The sequence below is a fragment of the Pristis pectinata genome, chromosome 3 (genome assembly GCF_009764475.1).
Source record: "Pristis pectinata isolate sPriPec2 chromosome 3, sPriPec2.1.pri, whole genome shotgun sequence".
Lineage (NCBI taxonomy): Eukaryota > Metazoa > Chordata > Chondrichthyes > Rhinopristiformes > Pristidae > Pristis > Pristis pectinata.
The window spans coordinates 143,238,873-143,258,475 of NC_067407.1; the positions used below are offsets into that span (position 1 = coordinate 143,238,873).

A 19,603-nucleotide genomic window follows, 5' to 3' on the forward strand; every position below is an offset into this window, starting at 1 on the left:
GTGTCACCACGCTTCCGGCGCCAACATAGCATGCCCACAACTTCCTAACCCGTACGTCTTTGGAATGTGGGAGGAAACCAGAGCACCCGGAGGAAACCCACGCAGACATGGGGAGAGCTCATGTAAAAGGGGCCTATGTGGGTGGGAAGGGTTAGATAGATCCTGCTCTAAGATCTATCTAACCCTTCCCGCCCAACATTGTGGACCGAAGGGCCTATACTGTGTGTAGTGTTCTCTGTTCTATGTTCTACTACCGTGCCTGCCCTAATACTAGAGGGCATGCATTGAAGGAGAGAGATGTGCGGGGCAGATGTTTTACACAGAGAGCGGTGGGTGCCTGGAATGCACTGCCAGGGGTGATGGTGGAGGCAGGTTCAACAGTGGTGTTTAAAAGACCATTAGGTCAGCACATGAATGTGCAGAGAGTGGATGAATATGGATCATGTGCAGACAGAAGGGATTAGGTGTCATGAACTTAGTTCAGCACAACATGGTGGGCCGAAGGGCCTGTTCCTGTGTTGTACTGTTCTATGTTCGAAGTGTTGCCCTAATCCTCACCTTCATTGGCCATGGGTGGTCATTTTGCTGAGGGGGTTTGCTTCTGAATGTAGTCAATTCCACAATACTTCTTTGTGTGTTTATCACTGTTATAAAACTATTGAACGGTTCCCTAGTACGATCAGATGGACTCCTGACCTCACAATCTACCTCGTTATGACCTTGCACCTTATTGTCTGCCTGCACTGCACTTTCTCTGTAGCTGTGACACTTTACTCTGCATTCTGTATTGTTTCACCCTGTACGACCTCAATGCACTGTGTAATGAATTGATCTGTACAATCAATATGCAAGACAAGTTTTTCACTGTACCTCGGTACAAGTGACAATAATAAACCAATACCAAATCTAATTCATGTGTGTAGCACACTAGCCCAGCAGGTGGAGCTTCTGCCTCACAGCAGGTTCACTGTCTGTGTGGAGTTTGCATGTTCTCTCTGTGATCACGTGGGTTTCCCCCGGGTGTTCCAGTTTCCTCCCACGTCCCAAAGATGTGGGGTTTGGGGGTTTGGGGTGTTAATTGGCTGCTGTAATTTGCCTTCCTAGTGTGCAGCTGTGGTAAGATCTGGGGGCAGTTGATGAGAATGTGTGAGAGAGAAGTGGGTTACAGGGAGATATGAGGGAGATGGGATTGCTCAGAGCAGGCATAGACTTGATGGGTGAATGGCCTTCTGCTACATTGTAAGGAGATAAGAACTAGTTATAATAGTACACCAGCTTCTGACTGAAATGTCCCTCTCAGAACTGTCTGAACAGAATTTTTACCTTGTTGTTTGAGGGAGAAAATCTCCATAATGTGGTTAACTAGCAAGGTTCATTTCCTTTGGGTGAAACCCTGGCTTCCATTTGTGGTTTGTGGTAGCAATTTGTTGATCATGGAGTAGTTGTTAAACAGGCCCTTTGGCCCAACTCATCCATGCTGTCCTGCGCTGGTCCCATTTGCCTGCGTCGGACCCATATCCCTCTCAACCTAAACCTTTCACATTGTTATTCTCTTCCAGGATCTGGTCCTTACGGGGAAGTGATGTAAAAAAACAAAAGTCCAGTGATGGACTGTTGGTTGGATCAAAACCAAGGGAGCTTCCAAGTTTCCAAGATTTATACAAGAAGTAAAATATTTTTGAGTAAATTATGTCTCAGAGATGTAAAAATATCAGTCACAGTTCTCTGAATTTTAAATAAGGGAACTAGTATTGGCTGGATGGTGTCTGATAGAAATAGAAAACGGAGCTGAACTTTTAAATAATCTTCTGCGCCTTCACGCACGTGTCTAAAAATATCAGGGTCTAATTTTGTACGGTCGGCTTTGAATGTCTCGTTGCAGAGTGACAGAGTTGTACAGCAGGGAAACGCCGTTCATCTCAACTCATCCATGCTGACCATGGGGCCTTCCTGAGCTGGCCCCATTCGCCCATGCTTGGCCCATACCCCTTTCCACCTCGCCTCTCCATGTCCCTGTCCAAATGTCTTTTAAACGTTGCAATTGTGCCTGTCTGTACCACTTCTGCAAATTGTGGGAATATATTAGGAAACTGTTCTAAAAGGGGTAGGGAAACCAAGGGCTGTGTGGGTATTAGTGGCAGGTTGTGAAAGTGGATGGAACTGCGTGCTGGATCCCTGCTGTATAAATAGAGGCCGAGAGCACAAGGAAGTCGTGATGAAATTTTATAAAGCACAGCTGCAGTGTTATGTCCGGTGCACTTGGAGAAAAGTGCAGCGGCTTTAGAGAGGGTGTGGGAGAGATTCACCAGACAGATTGCAGGATAACACAGAATGTTACAGCACAGTACAGGCCCTTCGGCCCATGATGTTGTGCCAACATTTTATCCTGCTCTAAGATCTATCATACCCTTCCCTCCTACATAGACCTCCAGTTCTCTATCATTCATGTGTCTAAGAGTCTCTTAAATGTCCCTAATGAATCTGCCCCACAACCTCTGCCGGCCATGCTCTCCATGCACACACTACTTCCCTGACATCCCCATATATCTTCCTCCAATCACCTTAAAATTATGCCCCCTCGTGTTAGCCATTGTCGCCCTGGGAAAAAGTCTCCGACTGTCTACTCGATCTATGCCTCTTGTACACCTCTATCAAGTCACATCTCATCCTCCTCTCCAAAGAGAAAAGCCCCAGCTCACTCAACCTATCTTCATAAGACATGCTCTCCAATCCAGGCAGCATCCTGGTAAATCTCCTCTGCACCCTCTCTAAAGCTCCCACATCCTTCCTACAATGAGGCGACCAGAACTGACCACAATATTCCAAGTGTGGCCCAGATTTCTAGGCTGTTCTCATTGGAAGGGAGGAGATGGTGAAGGGGACCGGTGGAGGTGTGTACAGTCGGCGAGGGTGCAGACAGTGGACAAAAGCCACAGGCGGAGGGGTCAGGCACCAGTGGGCACAGAATGAGGCAGGCTGGGAGTAGAAACACCTGTGACAGCAGGAGAATGTTCTGGCAGAGAGTGAGTGGCGACCACTGACAGCGGAGGGCCATTCACGTGCAGTGTTCAAGACGGATCGGGATACTTCTGTGGGGCTGGGGAAAGTGTGGAGTGACCCTGAGCTCCCCCGACAAACAGTCCAAGGCCCAGTGTGAGGCACATTTGTGGTTTCAGGAGGTGACCAAACAGCAGTTTGAGTGTAGTTTCAGGGCGAAGGGGTCAGCAGGTTCTGTCATAGAGTCACAGAGCAATACAGCACGGATACAGGCCCTTCGGCCCAATCAGTCCATGCCGACCATGTTGCCCACCCAGCTAGTCCCAATTTCCTGTGTTCAGCCCATATCCCTCCAAGCCCCGCCCCTCCATGTACCGATCCAAGTGCTTCTTAAATGATACTGTTGTACCTGCCTCACCCACTTCCTCTGGCAGCTCGTTCCACACACTCACCACCCTCTGCGTGAAAAAGTTGCCCCTCAGTTCCCCTTTAAACCTTTCCCCTCTCACCCCAAACCTATGCCCCCTAGTTTTGGACTCCCCTACCCTGGGGAAAAGACTGTTACCGTCCACCTTATCTCTGCCTCTCATAACTTTAAACACTCCCATAAGGTCGCCGCTCATTCTCCTATGTTCCAAGAATAAAGACCCAGCCTGGCCAACCTCTCCCTATAACTCAGGCCCTCGAGTCCTGGCAACATCCTCGTAAAATCTTCTCTGTACTCTTTCCAGTTTAACCATGTCTTTCCTATAACAGGGCGACCAAAACTGTCCACAGTGCTCCAAGTGTAGCCTCACCAACGACTTGTACAACTGCACCATGATGTCCCAACTGATGAAAACGACACTCTCAGTGAACGAGAGCTGGGGTTTTTTGACGGAAGCTGCAAATCTCACTGCAGAATGACTTTGGGGGTTGCCCTGTTGAAGTCATTGGAGGAAAAGGTTCACACTGGGATCAGGGCGCTGGGGCAAACCAAAATCCCGTCGGAAAGCCAGGACTCATTTCCTGATGGAAGCTAAGGCCACAGGAATGTGTGCAGAATTCCGGACTCTGGTTTCAGCAGACTTTCCAGTGGGACAGTGCCTGTTGGAGCTTTGTGAATGAACTTCTGGGCCAATGTGAAGGAGAACCAAGGGCCCAGGACATTGTCCCCAGCATCACGGAAGGGAACGGACTGGAGATGTTCGGGGGACCGAACCCCTGGCAGCTGCCAGCCCTCCTCCCAAGGCCAGAACACGGCAGCTGCCCGGCTCATGCACATGTGAGGGACAGTCTCCCAACATTCACTGGGTTCGGGAAGGGCCCACACCTGGCAGTGGTGTTCAGTGAAGGGGTGGGGGGTGGTGGTGGGGGGGGCAAGGAAATATGGAAATGTGGACATCCCAGAGAACAAAACGCTGGAATCCACCGCTCAGGACGAAGCACTGGGCACTTGGGATATCATGATATGATTGGACCGACTCATCGTGGCTTTAGGAAGGGAGATAGAGAGGAACCGCAGGCAGCAGCTGGGGCTTTGATAAGGAGCTCACTTAAAATAAAAGCTTGTGTGTGAGAGAGTGACATGCTAGCACTGATAGAGGGCTGGTTAGAGGAATAACCGGGGCATCATCCTGTTACTGTTGCAGCCTGTACTAAATGGGTAAATTGATCATAGAACATTGAACTCTACAGCACAGTACAGGCCCTTCGGCCCACAATGTTGTGCCGACATTTTATCCTGTACTAAGATCTATCTAACTCTTCCCTCCCACATAGCCCCCCATTTCTCTATCATCCATGTGTCTATCTAAGAGTCTCTTAAATGTCCCTAATGTATCTGCCCCCACAACCTCTGCCGGCAGTGCGTTCCATGCACCCACCACTCTGTAAAAAAAACTTACCCCTGACATCCCCCTTATACCTTATAAAATTATGTCCCCTCGTGTTAGCCATTGTCGCCCTGGGAAAAAGGTTGGGAAAAATTGGTTCATTATTGTCACATGTCCTGAGGTACAGTGAACAACTTTACATGCCGTCCACACAGATCATTTCATTACATCAGTGCATTGAGGTAGTACAAGGGAAAACATTAACAGAATGCAGAATAAAGTGTTACAGTTACAGAGAAAGTGCAGTGCAGGCAGACAATAAGGTGCAAGGTTATAATGAGGTAGATTGTGAGGTCAAGAGTCCATCTTATCGTACTAGGGGACCATTCAATAGTCTTATAACAGCGGGACAGAAGCTGTCCTTGAGCCTGGTGGTACGTGCTTTCAGGCTTTTGCATCTTCTGCCCGATGGGAGGGGGGAGAAGAGAGAATGTCCGGGGTGGGTGGGGTCTTTGATTATGTTGGCTGCTTTACCGAGGCAGCGAGAAGTGTAGACAGAGTCCATGGAGGGGAGGCTGGTTTCTGTGATGTGCTGAACTCTGCAGTTTCTTGCGGTCCTGGGCAGAGCAGTTGCCATACCAAGCTGTGATGCATCCAGATAGGATGCTTTCTGTGGTGCATCTGACATGGTGGCTCATTGCAATCTGGTCTCTGCAGATCAACTCATTATTTCTATCAAAGTTGGTGAGGGTCAGCGGGGACATGCCGAATTTCCCTCGCTGCCTGAGGAAGTAGAGGTGCTAGTGCCCCACTGTAGTCACGGTCAGGAGGTGGACTGCTCTGGAGTGTGACTGAGCAAACCACTTCCCTGATCTGCAGCAGCTTCAGCCACACAGTTTCTTTCCTTGTCATCGGGTCATGGGGTTGCATCGCTCCAGGCTGCTGGGGGCAGTGAGGGGACGCCGTCACTCTGGGTTGGTTGGGTGATGTTGGAACACACTGGACAAGGGTGACCACACTCAACAACGTGGTCCATGTAGAGAGAGAGAAAATGAAAGTGAGGTGGTGCCTTTGGGAGCAGACCATTCAGCCCCTTGAGTTGACTCTGGGATCCCAGCTGACTCTGTGCCTCTTCTGGCCTAAAGGACTCCAGTCAGTCCCTTTTCTCCCCGCTCCCATCGAGCAGAAAACATAAAAGCCTGAAAGCACGTACCGCCAGGCTCAGGGACAGCTTCTATCCCACTGTTATCAGACTCTTGAACAGTCCTCTAAAGATGAACTCTTGATCTCACAATCTACCTCGTTATGACCTTGCACCTTGTCCACCTGCACTGCACTCTCTCTGTAACGGTAACACTATATTCTGCATTCTGTTTCTCTTTGTACTACCTCGATGTACTTATGTAGGGAATGATCTGCCTGGATAGCGCGCAGCCTAAAGCTTCTCACTGTGTCTCAGCACATGTGACACCAATAAACCAATTACCAATTACCAATACCTTATTCCCTGATTTGCTCAGTGCCCAGAAAGCTCTTGATTTCAGCTAAGTCGAGACTCGACGACCAAACATACAGAGCCTCCTGGGAGAGAGGGTGCCAATAACTACAAACCTCTGCATAAGGAAGACGAAAGGTACTTTACCCCGAGACCAAGACCCGAGTTCTTGGTCCACTTCATCCTGCTTGTTAATCCCACTCAGAATCAACGCAATCGCCCTCGTTCTGCTAACCTCGTGAATACAGCTCGGGCTACACTGTCTTCACTGGTGAGTAATTGGCTTATTATTGTCACACGTACCAAGAAACAGTGAGAAGCTTTTGTCTGCCTGCCATCCAGACAGATCATTTCGTACATCAGTACATCAAGGTAGTACAGAGAAAACTGAATGCAGAATGTAGTGTTACAGTTACAGGGAAAGTGCAGTGCAGGCAGACAATAAGGTGCAAGGTCACAACGAGGTAGATTGTGAGGTCAAGAGTCCATTTTATCATATAATTGGTCCGTTCAAGAGTCTGATAACAGCAGAACAGAAGCCGTTCTTGAGCCTGGTAGTACGTGCACTCAAGCTTTTTTTATCTTGTACCCGATGGGAGGGGGGAGAAGAGAGAATGAGAGGCCAACTGTAGACAAACTCTCCTGACAGGACAACCCCCCTCACCCCGAGAATCGATCTCTGACGGAAGGATATCTTCCTGAGGTAAGGAGACCACAGCTGCTCATGTCAAGTCTGGTCTCACTACCCCGTCCTATCTCTGTAAGTTTCCTTTGGCTGAAAGCTGGATTGAGTAGTGCTGTTTCCTATAGTTCTCTGTGACCCAACAATGACTTAAGCCAGAGTGAATTGTGTTTCATATATCTCCTCATGAGCTAATTTCATAATGAAGGAGTCCATTCAGCCCACTGGGTCAATAGCAGCTCTTAGAGCAATCCCATTCCTCTATTACTTTTCCCTTTAAATATTCTCATCAACTCCCCTCACATTCTACCCCTCACCTATACACTAGAGGCAAATCACAGGGACCAATTAACCCACCGACCTTTACACTTCTGGGATGTGAGAGGAAACCGGAGCACCCGGGGGAAACCCATGCGGTTACAGGGAGAACGTGCAAACTCCACACAGACAATGCCGGATGTCGGGATCGAACCTGGATCCCTGGCGCTGTGAGGTTGTGGTACCACTGTACCAGGTAAATGATCTATTCTGGGTGAAACTGTGCCAATTGGACTGGGTATCTCCCAGCATTAGCTCATAGTTTTCCCGATGTTTCTCTTGTGCCAGATGTACACTGAATGAAACCCTTTCCTCACAAGGTCAGATGTGGGCACGTTCACTGATGACTGCACAACGTTCAATGCCACTCACAGCTCCTCAGTCAGTGAAGCAGCCCCTCTCTGCAGGCAGCAAGACCTGGGCAATGTTCAGGCATGGGCTGATAAATGACAAAGGACATTTGCAGGCAATGACTATCTCCCGCAAGAGAAAGTCTAGACACCAACCCAAGGCATTCTGCAACATTACTGTTGCTGAATCCTCCACTACCAACCTCCCAGAAACTCAACCGGACCAGGCACAGAAACATGGTGACTACAGGAGCAGGTCAGGGCTGGGGATCCTGTGGTCAGTGACACCTCCTGACACCCCAACGCCTTTCCCCCATCTAAACAGCACAGGTCAGGAGTGTGATGGAACACTCCACACTTGTCTGGTTGAGTGCGGCCCCAACAACTCTCAGGAAGCTTGACACCACCCAGGACAAAGCAGTCGCTCGATCGGCACCCCATCCACCCCTACACACCCCCTCCCTCCACCACCGGCGCACAGAGACTGCAGTGAGCACCGTCTACACAATGCACTGTGGTTACTCACCCAGGCTACTCTGACAGCACCTCCCAAACCCACCACCTCTCCCCGCAGGAAGGTCAGGGGCAGTGGGAGCAGGGGAACACCACCACCTGCAGGTTCCCCTCCCAGTCACACACCACCCTGACTGGGAAATTTATCACCAGCCCTTTATCTTGGAACTTCGTCTCCAAGGGCACGGAGGGAGGACCTTTACCAGAAGGACTGCAGCAGTTCATGGACGAGGCTCACCCCCACCTTCTCCTAGAGTCACAGTCGTAGAGCACAGAAACAGGCCCTTTGGCCCAACTGTTCCATGCTGACCAAGATTCCCATCTAAGCCAGTCCCATTTGCCTGCGTTTGGCCCATATCCCTTTAAATCTTTCCCATCCATGTACCTGTCCAAGTACCTTTTAAATGTTGTTAATGTACCTGCCTCAACCACTTCCTCTGGAAGCATGTTCCGCCCTCTGGGTGAAAAAGTTGACCCTCAGGTTCCTATTAAATCTCTCCCCTCTCACCTTAAACCTGTGCCCTCTAGTTCTTGATTCCCCAACCCTGGGAAAAAGATTGAGTGCATTCACCCTATGCATGCTCCTCATGGTTTTATACACCTCTATAAGATTCCCAAGGGGTATTTATGGATGGGCAGTAAATGCTGGCCCTTCAGTGACACCCAGATGCAAAAGATGAACAGCTGAAACAAAGGCACACGTTTCAGTACAGACCGACATATGCTGGAGCAAGGCTCCAGACAACAAGCTCACTCTGAGGAGCAGCAGGGACACTGCAGGTCACATTCCACTTCAATCCCCATTCCAAGGGACCCTCTGTCAGCACCGGGACGGCCCAGAGATGACCACAGACCGCTCAGGCACATCCCAAGGACACACAGGGTGAGGAAGCCCCAGGAATTGCCTGAGGCAGGTTTACTGCCCAACAGGGGTCCCCGTGGTGATGCCATGGTAACGCTCTGTTACCACAGGCCTTGTTCCCAGTGTAGGGGAGATCAAAACTAGTTTTAGGGTGAGAGGGGAAAGATTTAAAAGGGACCTGAGGGGCAACCTTTTCACACAGAGGGTGGTGAGTGTGTGGAACGAGCTGCCAGAGGAAGTGGGTGAGGCAGGTACAACAGGGTCATTTAAGAAGCACTTGGATCGGTACATGGAGGGGCGGGGCTTGGAGGGATATGGGCCGAATGCAGGAAATTGGGACTAGCTGGGTGGGCACTGTGGTCGGCATGGACTGGTTGGGCCGAAGGGCCTGTATCCATGCTGTATTTCTCTGTGACTCTACGACAGGGCTCCATGTATTTGCAGCTTTCACCTGCTGAAGCAGCCCAAGATGTGCCTCAGGACCATCAACGAAAGACACTGGGGCTGTGAGGCACACGAGGAGATGCCTGGGTGCAAGGGGTGGAGTGTCTCTGGAGGTGGGGAGGGTTGTCCAGAGCTTGGGGCCTTGGCAGTGGGAGGGTTGGAGAGTTGGAGTGATCAGGGTCAGGGGGCAGGAGCACAGGTCAGGTGGAGCTCTGGTATCTCAAAGGTTCAGAGGAAGAATGGGCCAGGCCAGGGATGGATTGAGAACCGGGAGAAGCGCTTCAGGGTCAAGGGGTCACTTAATGGTGAGTGGGTGCAGGTTAGCAAAGCTCGAGGATGGGCCAGATTGGTGGGAGCTCGGACTCGGACTAGGGCGGCAGTGCCCTGGTGAGCTCATGTTTACGGAGAGGAACTGAGGGCAGGCATCAGCCTCCATCTCCTTCCTTGTTCCTGGGCTGCGAGCTCAGGGGATGGGCTAATGTGGTAAATCCCATGGTTCAGTGATGCCCCTTCAGGAGGGGAAAGCATTCACCGTTAACCCTGTGTAGCCCCCTCACGTCCTCTTCACAACGTTTCCACCTTCCGCAGCTCTGAGGTACAGAGGAATCCTGGTGCCCCAGGACAAGGTTCACAAAAGACCCCACCCACCTGGGACATTCTCTCTTCTCTCCTCTTCCATTGGGTAGAAGATACAGGAGCCTGAGGGCACGTACCACCAGGCTCAAGGACAGCTTCTACCCCACTGTGATAAGACTATTGAACGGTTCCCTTATACAATGAGATGGACTCTGACCTCACAATCTACTTTGTTGTGACCTTGCACCTTATTGCACTGCACTTTCTGTGTAGCTGTGACACTTTGTACTGTTATTGTTTTTACCTGTACTACATCAATGCACTCTGTACTACCTCAATGCCTGACAAAGAACAATCCAACCAAGACCTCAATGGTGGAACAGGCGGACGAAGTTACTTCAAACTCAATGGCTGTGAAGGCGGATGAAGACTGCAACAAATCCTTCAGCTCCAATCATCGTGGTTTCCATGCCATTGGAATCGGTTGGTTGATTTGTGAAGTATCGTGTGCTTTTTGTAGTGCAACATCAAGTACACGTTAAACAAATACACGAACAGGCGTCTGTGGGCTTAATTTTCAGAGCCAAGGTTGGACTCATAAGCCACTTGAGAGCCCATATATAGATCAACAGAACGAAGACCATCATCCTCGACCTTGAGGGATAGCCACGACGACCTCAATGCACTCTGTACTAACCCAATGTAACTACACTGTGCAATGTATTGATCTGTACGATCGGTTTGTAAGACAAGCTTTTCACTGGACCTCGGTACAAGTGACAATAATAAACCAATTCCAATACCAAAGGCTAGTATGCAGGTACTTCTGGTAATTAGGAAAGCTCACAGCTTGTAATTGTCTGTTCTGGTGTCAATTGAATACAACAACGGGGAGGTTGTGCTTCAGTTCTGTGGGACGATGGTGAGACCACATCTGGAGCTCGGTGGACAGTGTCGGGCTCCTTATTTAAGGATGTCACTGCGTTGGGAACAGTTCAGAGAAGGTTCAATGGATTGGTATCTGGAACGGGTGGGTTGTCACTGAGGGAAGGTCAGACATGTTGGGCTTGTAGTTGAGTTTAGAAGAATGAGAGGGGCCTCGATTGAAGCATTAGGAAGGGGAAGTCGGGAGAACACACACCAGTCCTCATTGAGGGGTCAGCGGTGGAAAGGGTGAGCAGCTTCAAGTTCCAGGGCGTCAACATCTCAGAGGATTGATCCTGGGCCCAACACAGGTGCAACCATTAAGAAGGTGCACCAGCGTTTCTACTTTCTTAGAAGTTTAAGGAGATTCGGCATGTCATCGAAGACCCTCACAAACCTCTACAGATGTTCAGTGGGAAGCATTCTGATTGGTTGCGTCACAGCCTGGTGTGGGATCTCCAATGGAAGGGACACAAGTGGCCGCAGAGAGCGGTGAGACAGCCAGTTCCATCATGGGTATGGCTCTCCCCACCATCGAGGACATCTATGAGAGGCAATGTCTCAGGAAGGTGACATCCATCGTCAGGGACCCCCACCATCCGGGCTGTGCCCTCTTCTCAATGCTGCCATCAGGCAGGAGGTACAGGAGCCTGAAGACCCCACACCTCAAGGTTCAACAACAGCTTCTTCCCCATTGCCGCCACGTTCTTGAACCCACCTGAAAATCTTTAACACTACATAGAACCGCAGAACCATAGTACAATACAGCACAATACAGGCCCTTCAACCCACCATGTTGTGCCGCCCTTCAAACCACACATAAGACTATCTAACCCCTTCCTCCCACATATCCCTCTATCTTAAATTCTGCCTTATGCTTATCTAACAATCTCTTGAACTTGACCAATGTATCAGCCTCCACCACCACCCCAGGCAGCTCATTCCATGCACCAACCACTCCCTGGGTGAAAAACCTCCCTCTGACATCTCCCTTGAACTTCCCACCCGTTACCTTAAAGCCCTCTTGTATTGAGCATTGGTGCCCTGGGAAAGAGGCGCTGGCTGTCCACTCTATCTACTCCTCTTAATATCTTGTACACCTCTACCATGTCTCCTCTCATCCTCCTTCTCTCCAATAAGTAAAGCCCTAGCTCCTTTAGTCTCTCCTCATAACCCATACTCTCTAATCCAGGCAGCATCCTGGTAAATCTCCTCTGCACCCTTTCCAACGCCTCCACATCCTTCCTATAATGAGGCGACCAGAACGAGACACAGTACTCCAAGTGTGGTCTAACCAGCATTTTGTAAAGCTGCATCATTACTTTGCGGCTCTTATACTCGATACCACGACTTATGAAAGCTAACATCCCATAAGCTTTCTTAACTACCCTATCCACCTGTGAGGCGATTTTCAGTGATCTGTGGATATGAACCACCAGATCCCTCTGCTCCTCTACACTGCCCAGAATCCTGCCATTAACCTTGTACTCTGCCTTGGAGTTTGTCCTTCCAAAGTGTACACCTCACACTTCTCTGGATTGAACTCCATCTGCCACTTGTCAGCCCAGCTCTGCATTCTATCAATGTCCCTCTGTAAGCTTCGACAGTCCTCCACACTATCCACAACACCACCGATCTTTGTGTCGTCTGCAAACTTGCTAACCCACCCTTCCACCCCCTCATCTAAGTCATTAATAAATATCACAAAAAGTAGAGGTCCCAGAACCGATCCCTGTGGGACACCACTAGTCACAGCCCTCCAATCCGAATGCACTCCCTCCACCACAACCCTCTGCTTTCTACAGGCAAGCCAATTCTGAATCCACACTGCCAAGCCTCCCTGGATCCCTTGCCCTCTGACCTTCTGAAGAAGCCTACCATGTGGAACCTTGTCAAATGTCTTACTAAAATCCATGTAGACTACATCTACTGCACTGCCCTCATCAATCTTCCTGGTCACCTCCTCAAAGAACCCTATCAGGCTTGTGAGGCAAGATCTTCCCTTCACAAAGCCATGCTGGCTGTCCCTAATCAGTCCATGATTCTCTAAATGATCATAGATCCTATCTCTTAGAACCCCTTCTAACAGCTTACCCACCACAGACGTAAGGCTCACCGGTCTGTAATTCCCTGGACTATCCCTACTACCTTTTTTGAATAATCTCCTCCCTCGCCGCATGAAGCAGCCTGGGGAATATTCCGTCAGGCCCCGGGGACTTATCTGTCCTAATATTTTCTAACAACTCCAACACATCCTCTCTCTTGATGTCTACATAATCTAGAACATTACCCTCACCTACACTGTTCTCAGCATCATCAAGACCCCTCTCCTTGGTGAATACTGAAGAGAAGTATTCATTGAGAACCTCACCCACTTCCACAGCTTCCAGGCACATCTTCCCACCTTTGTCTTTAATCAGACCTACCTTTACTCTAGCCATCCTTCTGCTCTTCACGTACGAGAAAAAAGCCTTGGGATTCTCCTTAACCCTACTCGCCAAAGCCTTTTCATGTCCCCTTCTCGCTCTTCTCAGCCCCTTCTTAAGTTCCTTCCTTGCTACTCTATATTCCTCACGAGCCCTGTCCGATCCTTGCTGCTTACACCCTTATGTATGCTGCCTTCTTCTTCCTAACTAGTTGTTCCACCTCTCTCGTCACCCACGGTTCCTTCACCCTGCCATTCCTTCTCTGCCTCACCGGGACAAATTCATCCCTAACATCCTGCAAAAGATCCCTGAACATCGACCACATCTCCATAGTACATTTCCCTTCAAAAATGTCATCCCAATTTACACTCCCAGGTTCTCGCCTTATAGCCTCATAATTTGCCCTTCCCCAATTAAATATCCTCCTGTCCTCTTTGCTCCTATCCCTGTCCATGGCAATGCTAAAGGTTAGGGAGCAATGGTCACTGTCCCCCAAATACTCACCCACTGATAGATCTGTCACCTGACCCAGTTCATTACCTAAAACTAGGAACCCTCACCACCCGGGACATGACCTCTTCACGTTACTACCATTGGGGAGGGGGTACAGGAGCCTGAAAACCCACACTTAACGATTCAGGAACAGCTTCTTCCCCTCCGCCATCAGAATTCTGAACGGTCCATGAACCCATGAGAACTCCCTCGTTCTTCCTCTTTTGCACTACTTATTTATTTTTGTAACTTGCTCTGTAATGCTATGCCTTGCACTGTACTGCTGCCACAGAACAACACGTTTCATGTCTGATCCAACCTGTCTAAATGCCTTTTTAAACATGTTAACTTTTAAACATTTAAGAAAGAGATGAGGAGAATTATTTTCTCTCAGAGGCTCGTGGGTCTCAAGAAGAGTGAAAATGTTTGAGGAGGAGATAGGGAGAGTCTCGATAAGCACAGGGGTGAACCTGGAGTTGGGTGTCACAAGCAGATCATGATCGATTTGACTTGGAGGAACAGGTTTGAGGGGCCCAGTGCCCTACTCCTGCTGTGAATTGTATGTTCCTATGTTTGTCTGAAATCACCATTCAGAAAACAGGATTCTATCGAAATATCATGGGCTCCAGACCGACCCACTAAAGCAACTGCTTCTCAAAAGATCCCATGGGACATTTGTTTCTTCCTCTCCCTCTGTGGTCCGAAGGTCTCCCTGAACCACATTCACCTCGATAAAACGTGGGTTAGAGGTGAAGGTTCCAATGTGCAGTCCTTGCTAGGATAAAGTTAAATGACTCATCCTCTGGCAGGGAGCTCTGGAGGTCAGCAGAAGGCAGCTTCACATCCATATTAACCATACCATGGCTTCTGGGGGTTCCCGAGACAGGAATGTCATAGTCACAGAGTCACACAGAATGGAAACAGGCCGTTCGGCCCAACTGATCCATGCTGACCAAGATTCCCATCTAAGCTGGTCCCATTCGCCCACGTTTGGCCCATGTCCCTCTGAATCCTTCTCATCCATGGACCTGTCCAAGTGTCTTTTAAATGTTGTTAATATACCTGCCTCACCCACTTCCTCTGGCAGCTTGTTCCATGTACTGACCACCCTCTGGGTGAAAAAGTCACCCCTCAGGATCCTATTAAATCTCTCCCCTCTCACCTTAAACCTGTGTCCTCTAGTCCTTGATTCCCCAACCCTGGAGAAAAGACCGAGCGCATTCACCCCGTCTATGCCCCTCATGACTTTATACACCTCTATAAGATCTCACCTACGTTCCAAGGAACAAAGACACAGACTGTCCAACCTCTCCCTGTAACTCAGGCCCTGGAGTCCTGGCAACATATGGGAAGAGATTGGACAGGCTGGGGCTGTTTTCCCTGGAGGGAAGGAAGCCGAGGGCTGACATGATAGAGGTGTATAAGATAATGAGAGGCAGAGACAAGCTACACCTCTCAAATTTGCTGCAGTCTCCATTTCTCCTTTGTCCTCCACCCCATCCACTGTTGCAACCCAGTTCAGTCTCATAGATAGGGCAGAGAGTCTTTTTCCCATGGTAAGAGTATCAAAAGCAAGAGGACTGTGTAGAAAAGACCGAGTGCATTCACCCTATCTATGCCCCTCATGGTTTCATGACCTCCATGAGTTCGCCCCTCATTCTCCTACACTGCAGTAACATCCCAACCTACCCAGCGTCTGTGAGCTCTGAAGCTTGGGGGTTGCCACATATTCCCTCAGGAGTGGAAACTGCCTTCAAATGGAGTTTCTTTTCCAACAAGAGCTTCTTTTCTGAGCTTTAAGGTAAGACTTAAGTATCAGGAAGTAGCTGGTGGTTGTTGAGGGCGGGGCCTTGTGTCACACAGTGAGTTTTCTCCGTTCCGGACAGAGTGCCTCAGTGACAGAGCTCACCTGCCGCCCTGAGCCAAGAGCCCTGCTCCAGCCTTGGGTGAGTACGTTTCTGGTTGATGAGGTGGGTCTGACCTTGTGGAGAGGTGCTGCTATGAAGGGCACGGGCAGGCAGGTGCCTGCTCCCACCGACCAGTGCCTGAAGGCTGAATCAGGAAGTAGAGCTCTGTGTGGGGAACTGGTACAGGATGGAGGGCTGGGTGTCTGTGGGTGTCAGGGAGAGCCGAGAGCCCTGGCCGCTCCGGTGGGACTTGAGCGGAGGAAGGCGGCCACGGCAGACGGGACACAGGGACTGAGCTTGAGAGGTTGGGCTTATCTGGGCTGGCCTGTGTGTGTGCTTCGAGGGATTTGACAGTGTTGGGATGTTATGACCACACGTTTCAGTCAGAAGTCTGGTTTCCTTTGGGTTGAAAGTCTCTCAGCTCTGGACAGGTTGACGGATCCAGCTCTCCTGGGCACGGATTGCCAAAGGCTCACAGTCCTACGCACCTCCATCTTAATTGGCAGCTGCTTATGGCACAGAGTTCTAGAATTGTACAGCACAGAAACAGTCCCTTCGGTCCATTGAGTACCTACCATCCCTTTTGTCCATCTACACTAATCCCACCCATCCGCAATAGGTCAGTACCCTTCCACGCCTGGCCTATTTAATGTCTGTCTAAATGTTTCATAACTGTCAGAATTGTATCTGATTCCACTGCCTCCTCTGGCAACATGTTCCAGATATCACCCACGCTCTGCGTGAGATCTAAACCTACCCCTCAGATCCCCTTCAAAACTCTTCTCTGCTCTAAACCTGCATCCTCCCATTGTTCATACCCCTACCTTGGCGAGAAAGGTTTTCACATGATACCATAATTTTATATCCCTCGATCAGGTCCCCCCTCAACCTCCTTCGCCCCAAGGAAAACAGTCCCATTCTGTCCGATCTCTCCCCATAACTAAAGTCCTCCAATCCAGGCAACATCCGTATAGACCACATCCTTCCCACAGTGTGGTGACCAGAACTGCACACGGTGCTCTCGGTGCGGCCGGACCAGGGTTTGGTGAAGTTGCAACAAAATGTCCCAAATTTTGTATTCTGTGTCCTGACCTTTGAAGGCAAGCGTGCCGTACACCTTCCTCACCGCTCATCCACCTGTGTTGTTACTCTCAACTATGGATTTGAATCCCAAGGTCCCTCTGTTCATCAACATTCCTTCGTGCCCTACCATTTACTATATATGCCCTACCCCTATTTGATCCCCAAGTTCATCACCACACACGTGTCGGGATTAAATGGCATCTGCCAACACTCTGCCCAACTTTCTACCTGATCTATATCCTGCTGTATCCTTGGACAACCTTCCTTTCTGTCACAACACCAGCAACTTTCATGTCATCCGCAAACTTACTTACCATTCCTCTGACTTTCACATCCAAGTCATCAATACTGTATCTATATCGCACGTTATCCCAGGACCGATCCCTGCGATACACCACTGGTCACTGACTTCCCGTCAGAAAAATGTCCTTCTACCACCACCCTCTGCCTCCTGTCCCCAACCCAGTGCTGGATCCAATTAGGCAGCTGGCCTTGGATCCAATGTACCTTAAACTTCTGGACCACCTTATCGTGCGGGACAACACACACAAGATGGTGGAGGAACTCAGCGGGTCAGGCAGCATCTATGGAGGAAAATGAACAGTCGATGTTTCTGGCCAAGACCCTCCATCAGGATAAATGTGAGTTCAGATGAAGGGTCTCGGCCTGAAACATCGACTGTTCATTTCCCTCCATAGATGCTGCCTGACCCGCTGAGTTCCTGCAGCATTTGGTGTGTGTTGCTCCAGATTCCAGCACGGGCAGAACCTCTTGTGTTACCATGTGGGACCTTGTCAAATGCCTTAGTAAAGTCCACATAGGCAACATCTGCCATCCTGCATCCTTTGTCACCTTCTCAAAAGATCCATCAGTTTAGTGTGACAGGATTTCCCCCTCTCAAAGACATGCTGAGATCCTGGATCAGTCCCTGCCTTTCCAAATGTATGTAAATCCAATTTCTTGGAATTTTCTCTAGTAATTTCCCCACCACTGACATAGGGCTCACTGACCTGTAGTTACCTGGCTCCTGTTTTGTTTGACACTGCTTCCTGAGATACCTTGGGATGCTTTACTGCGCTGAGTAGGTAAGTGGTTTGAACCCTCCTCAGCTCCCTGAGAGACATCTTACAGATAATGATGAGGGCAAGTGACTTGTTGTGCTCTGGGTCTCAGTACTTCTCTCAGCTGTCCAGAGGCAGTCCAAATGAAGGTTCTTGACCCGAAATGTCAACTGTCCACTTCTCTCCACAGATACTGCCTGACCCGCTGAGTTCCTCCAGCTCTGTGTGTAGCTTATCTCAGCTAAGGTGGTTCCTGACTCAGTTCTATTCTCTTGTATACAGGCAGTGAATATCCAGATAAGTGGCTGGACTTGAACAGCCACCCCCAACATTCCCTTGGGCTGTTTGACCTCATCAGGATGGGTGAGGTGAGGTGATAGTGATTCGATCAGCTGATGGGAATTGTGTCCCTGGAGGTGAGGCAGCCCACAATGGGGTGGAGAGGGCTTCCCTCTCTAAGCACGGTGCAACTTGGTGCTCTGGGAACGCAGAGGGTTAGCTGAAGATTCGGGGAGTGACGCTGATGTAGTTCCTTTGGTTCGTCTAGAAAGGGGATGTGAATCAGGATGAGCGAACATGGCAGCAGCTTTTATCACAGGACTGTTGACCCACAGAAGTTCATCAAATCATGAGGGGTATGGACAAGGGGGATGGGCACAGTCTTTTCCTCAGTGTAGGGGAGTCTAAAACTGGTGGACACAGGTTTAAGGTGAGACACAAGGGATTTGAGGGGGAGGTTTTTCACACAGAGGGTGGTGGGTATATGGAACGAGCTGCCAGAGGAAGTGGTAGGGTCAGCATTTAAAAAATGGGGTTTAGAGGGATATGGGCCAAATGCAGGCAAATGGGACTAGTTCAGCCACCATGGTCGGCATGGATGAGTTGGGCTGAAGGGCTTGTTTCTGTGCTGTATAATTGTGTGACCCCATGAATCTAAATTCACGGATCCCTGAAGGTGGCAACACAGGAAGGTGAGGAAGGTACACAGGATACAGGACCTCGTTAGTCAGGGCACTGAACACAGAAGTAGGGAGGTTATGTTCCAACTGTATAAACCCTTGGTCAGACCTCAGCTGGAGCACTGCGTGCAGTTCTGGTCACCACACTGTGGGCAGGGGACGACAGCGCTGGAGAGGGTTCAGAGGAGATTGGTGCCTGGGATGGAGCTGTTCGAATATGAGGAGAGACAGGGAGGCTGGGTCTGTTCCCCCTGGAGCGGAGGAGGTCAAGAGGGGACATGATGTTATATAAAGTTGCGAGGGGTAGAGATAGGGAAGACTGCAGGAAACTTTTCCCCATACCAGAGGTAGATAAAACTCGAGGACATGGGGGGAGAGATTCAGAGGGGATCTGAGGGGCACCTTCTTCACCCGGAGAGCGGTGAGTACCTGGAACACACTGCCGGAGATGGTGGTGGGAGCAGAGTCACTGACGTCATTGAAGAAGTGTCTAGATGAACACCTGAATCTCTTGGACAGAGAGGGCTATGGACTAAGTATTGGGCGATGGGGTTATTATGGAAGGGTGTCCACTGGTTGGCATGGGTAAGATGGGCTGAATGGCCTGTTTCATGCTATGCAATTCTATGATTCTACACATGCAGGAATGGGCTAGTAAGTGACAACTAATGTTCACACCTCCAAAGTATCAGGCTGTGAC

The 19,603-nt window shown here is 49.7% G+C and overlaps 1 protein-coding gene across 1 annotated transcript in view; it reads left to right on the top strand.

Moving 5' to 3' along the window:
* Nucleotides 1-15,740: 15,740 nt before the first annotated feature.
* ptk2ba (protein tyrosine kinase 2 beta, a) overlaps nt 15,741-19,603 on the top strand; it is a 113,381-nt gene continuing 109,518 nt past the window's right edge. The window contains exon 1 of the mRNA XM_052012658.1: nt 15,741-15,839. The gene's annotated coding sequence lies outside the window, so the exon portion shown is untranslated. The remainder of the gene's footprint in view (nt 15,840-19,603) is intronic.